Raw genomic sequence first — 5,541 nt, 5'->3', positions numbered from 1 at the left:
ACGAAAGAGAAGTGGAAAATCTACATAGACAGGGAGGAGAAAAGCTAGGGAAAGCACAGAATCCGGTGAACCAACACCGCATCCAGCAACATCCCGGGGATGTATGGTGGCACTTAGCTGCTTATAATTGGATTACCCATTCGCCACCCATGGTCACCTTGTGGGTGGTTCTAGAGGCGAGAAGAGGGGGATTTGGTACTGTTATCGCTTTCTTCGTACATTCGTTTTGGGAAAAATCTAGCCGAAGAGACGGTGCTCAATGTTGGGAAGACCTCAAAATGGGCCCACAAAATGGAAATAGCACCGGAAAAGGAAAGCAGTTAGTTAAAGGACATTACGTCTCTTTGATTACTCTTATTAGTTTCTGTTTTGACAACATTTCTATATATTTCACATTGTGTCATGAATTTTAATATTTATTAAAAGTTTCAAAGCAGTTTGAAGATATTCTAAAAATACGGAAACCCTCAAAATGTTACTATAAAATAATCATATGAAAGTAATAGAAGACTGTCAGTTAAGAAAGATTAAGTCTATTTGTTTGGTTTTATTAGTCTTCATTTTAGAAAACTTTTCCATTCGTTCAATATGTAAACAATGTTATCATATTGTGATTATTCTACACCACTTTTAATGAAGTTTTAGTATAGTGAAAACTGCTGCCTAGCCGAAATCACTGCATGTTATTTTTATACAAAATTATTTCCCAACCACAAAAACACACATGCAAATCAATCCTTCCCTCCTAATGGGTGCTGCAAACATCGAAATCGCAAATTAAAAATTTTCCTCCTACAAAGAACAACAACAACGACGACGACGACGGTGTGCCAGCTGCGTCGACTGTTGCTTGTTCGTTGCATTTCCCGGGAAAGCCAAATCCAATTTGCTGCGGAATCGGAATATCGGATTGAAAACTTTGCCCCATATGGGACAACTTTCCATTTTATTACTTTTCCGCAGTTCCCTCGCGGTGACAATCAGGGAGAAAGTTACATCTGCCAAATATGCCGCAGGCGCGGACGAGGACGTTGGCGGGGAAACTGGCAGAGAGAGGCGCAAAGGCGCCAAGGAACACATTCTTCCCACTTTTGTACACATGTTGTTGTTTATCTTAGCATATTTAACCGCCCGTTCGTTGATGCCGCGCTCTACCGTTTTTTTTGCCGCTGGAGGAATGTGCCACAACCCCGAAGAATGACGACCGGGAAACGCTCGTGGGAAAACCATCTCTCTGCGGCGTGGCAGTCGGATGGCGTTTGGCGTTCTCCCTTTCCTCATTATCGCCTCCCACCGGACGCACGCCGCACTCTCGCTTCCGCGTTTAGACACACCTGCTTTTCCAATAAGAGAAATAACTCATTTTCACGAAATCTCCCTCCGCTCCGTTTCGCGGGAAACGCACACCCACGCCCAATGCGCGCCCAGAGGGAAGTTCGAAAGGACTTACAAACCATTAAATGACATCCGGCTTCCGGAAGCAGAACGGACGATTCACGCGAACGAAGGACGGCATAAAGGGGGTTGGGAACGGTGAAGAGCTTTTTGTTGCCCGGCATTTGTTTCTTGATTTTCCACGATGTGCCTTTGTTTCCGCCCCGCTTCTTACTGGTTCGCCCCTCCCACGTTCCTTCGTTTGTGTAGTGTGAAATTTGCCCGCCCATATTCCACTCGAGGGGCCTTTTTCACTACCTTTTTGTGGGCAGAGGACTGGCTGGCTGGGGCGGGAAATTCTTTCTGCCGGAAAATGGTCCGCGGAGCCATTGCATTGCACGATACAGGATGTTTAATGCAGCGCGTGCACTTTGGGATCTTTTTCTTTTTGTGTTCGTTCCAGTTTTGATGTTGTGACACTCTCTTCCACACTGACTCCAACCGGGAGCTCATTAGTTTTGTCATGTTCATGGAATTTTTAGTTCACTCAAAGCGCAGCATAGTTTGTTTGCTAGTTTCGATGGGAAAGGGGTTAAATAAGCGGTTTTCGCGGCGTAGTTAATAGACAGACCGGTCAATGCTTAACCTTTGACTGTAAAGTTAAGATGTTTATCTAAAATATTCATATTGATTCTAGCCGATGGAGTAGATAGGGAAACATTTTGTGATAAAAAATATCATGCTGTCTAGTAATTTATAAAATAACGTACAACTATAACTTCTTTCTTAACTAAGTACTATGGAATATTGAGCCATCGTAAATAGTTTAAAAGATACTAAAAAATATATATACAATATATATGAATGTCAGAATGAAAAAAAATATTAGAAGTTTGTATGACAATCATTCTACTATAACAACATTCTTTTCTATATTTTGGATGTAGTTTTATGGTTGATTTTATTCTGCGTTGGTTATTTTCATCACGTTGAAGCACCTCCTTTCCCAAGAGTAAATGCAATGTTCGTAAAAATTGTCCCCAAAATCACGAAATCGTTTCATTTCCTTTCTATTACAAACTCAGAATGAAACTGTGTAGCAGATTTCCGCTTCGCTTTGTTTTATTTTCCGGCAAAGTAGCCATCGACAATCAAAGTAACCACCGATTTAAGGTCGAACATTTTTTCCAAATTTGCCTTCAAGGGTTAAATGAAATGCAAGTCAAATGCTCCTTCTATTCCCCTTATACACAAATACATACACAGACTGCAAAGTAGGATGACAAATTGGCAACGATTTTCCGGAAGATGAACGATAGAAATGACACTGACAACTCAGTCAGGGCGAAAGAACCGGCTTCCACTCCCCGGGCGGAACAACGGTTACACATTCATGGATTCGCAAAATTCGTCTCGCTACGGTAGCCACATTTGCCAGGACCGAAACCTGTTGGCCGCTTTTCCCCGGGATGCAGAGAGTACGCCGTCCGTCGTCGCCGTGGGTTGTCGTCGTGCGGAAGTGGAAATAATGTGGGAGGAAATTTGCAATTGTTGCTGGCATTATAAACATTGAAGCGTAAGCGTACGGTGGTCGTATGGGTCGATGGGAAACGGACCCGGACCGACGTTCGTTTCCGTCCAATTTGCTCCCGGATCCCGGATCATTTCGCCCGAGCGCAGGCTATTCTTAGCGCTCCCCTTAGTTGGTCGAAGTCTCTTGTCCTTCGATTTATTTTATTGCCCTTGGATTACGGCGGGGATTCTGTGGCCGTTTTTATCGACGGATTACTTCGGATCGAGGTGGCGCCGGTTGTCAAAACCTATCAGCAAGTGTGGTTTGGGAAAGGGGGATTTCGGCATATGTGTCGCGCGGTGTGCCGGCCCGGATTAATCTAAACACTGGCAACTGAGGAACCGGAGAGCCATTAGCGAAGCATCGGAGCAAATGTCAAAACGCGATAACACTCCAAGCCCAGGGCTGGAATAAGAAAAAAAAAAAGGTCCGCCAGTGTGTCAGTCGAGTGGTGAAAAGTCACCACTGTGGTGAAGTGGAGCGATTCGTACGGGAAACGCAAGGGACGGCACTCGGAAAAGCGGAACTGCATGACCTCAGCTCGCTCGCTCGAGGGAACAGACGACATCAACGAGAGTTCCAGTGGCGCTGCGGGGCCACAAACAGCGCGCCAAGGCATCGAGGCTGCTTAACGAGAGATCCGGGCCGGAGGTTTTTCACTTGCGGTTGACAGGCTCGCACCTCACCCCTCCTTTCCCCCCGAATGCCCTGCTCGAGAGGGACGAAAGCAGTGAATGCGCAAAGGAGTCAACCCAGCAGTTGTCCCTTTTGCCGATGGCAATGAATAGGTTGACTGGCCCGGGACCCATCCAAGGATTACCCGGATGAGCGGACAGCTATGGCGTGTCTTTTCACACACACACTCTAACACACTCATAAACAAACATACATGTGCTCCAAAAGTGCAGTCCGTAGTGCTTTTCTTGCTTTCCCTCTGCTCTGTTTATTCATTGCCATTGGGGTTTGTCCTCGTAAAGCTCACACACACACACACACACACGCACACACTCATAGATTGTGCAGTGTTCACAGCCTCTCAGCGGCTATCCTCAACTCTGGCTTTACATGAGGGGGGTTCTTGTGTCCGTTTTTTTGCGTTCACATCCTTTCTCACGAAGGCACGAAAGGACATCCTCAATACATTCTGTGTGTGTGAGGTTGTGTGTGTTTAAGGGTATTTGTGTGTGAGGCTGAAGGTGACGTGTGGGCTGCTAAATTAAAAGAGTGAGAAAGTCATACATACACACACACACCGCAGGGGGATGCAGCTACAACCTTCAAACAAATCATAACCTAACCCAGCTCATTACTACAAGTGTCATCGTGCGCGTTATAGTGCTTTTACGTGTTCAAGGCAAGTTCGCCGTAATTATTCCACAAGCGATGACACTCGAAGCTGACTGCTGACGGATTCTCATGTCCTTTTTATTCCGGCGTCACACGCAGTGCCTCTCCTTTCTTCGCCCCTTTAATAGAATCCCATTTTGTGGCTCATTTAAAATTCCCTTTTCCGGCGGGGGAATGTTGAACGTTTTGAGAGCGTTGATTTTTCCCAATCCCAACTCTAAAGCAGTTGCAAACCAAACGAGATGGATCGGACTTGTGCTTTCATGCAAATGCTTCCGTCATTCACATATGACGTCCAGTCAAAATGGGATTTTCCATTCTCCTCGGTTCGGACGAAAGCTACTACTCACTTCCCCACGAATCACACCGGGAAAAGCCCGTAAGCCAAAGATCAGCTACCGGAGTTTAGAAGAAGCACCCGGCGACGAACAACTGGATAACTGGCGAGTCCACCGCAAAGAAGAACCGCCAAACCGAACCAACAGAAACACAGCCATTTCTTCGAATCAATAAATTTGATTCGATTTGAGCCTCCTCGTTGCGGCCGGGAGAAAGGAGGCGAGGGGGGAAGGATTACCGCGACGTCAGAGGAGTGGGGGGGAGGTTTGGGGCGCACAAATCGGAAGTGGTCGTCGAGTTGGGAATTCGCTTTTCCCCAGGTTCAAGGTGTCGGTGTCCGGATCGGTGGGATCTGCCGAGTGTATGTGTATATACATGAGTGTGTGTGTGTGTGTACACATGGATTCACCCTACTGCACCTTCTTGAGGGGAGGACGCGAGGGTTGAATTGGCGGGTTTTATTGATCGCGCTTTTCGTGCGCTTCCGAAAAGTTTCGACTCCATCAAAAAACCTTTGGCGATATTGGTCGGCCGGTATCGGAGCGCCGTTTGCGAAAAGCACCGGAAAGGGTTGGGAAGGGTGGGCAGTAGGGGGGTGGGGTGGCCTGGTTGATTCCATTACCACACCGTGGGGCTGCTATTAGGTTAACGGGGAAAACATGGCAAACTGGAATCGACAGCGAAAATTGGGGTTTCGCCGAGTCCAACCGATCAGGCTGGTGTCTATTTATTCGTTGTTGATTTGGTCGGTGCATTTTGGGAGGAAGAGGAGCGCAGGAGAGGAGGGGGAAGGTACTAGGGAAGGGTTTAAAGCTGAGCCACCGTTCGTTGTCGAATTCGAAACCCCGTTGTAAACTTCGTTTGCCTAGGTTTAAATTGTAGCAAACTTGGTTACCATTTAACGCAAT

Source organism: Anopheles ziemanni, chromosome 3 (genome assembly GCF_943734765.1).
Source record: "Anopheles ziemanni chromosome 3, idAnoZiCoDA_A2_x.2, whole genome shotgun sequence".
Classification (NCBI taxonomy): domain Eukaryota; kingdom Metazoa; phylum Arthropoda; class Insecta; order Diptera; family Culicidae; genus Anopheles; species Anopheles ziemanni.
The sequence above is the reverse complement of the archived record's forward strand: the minus strand, read 5'-3'. Positions refer to the sequence as shown.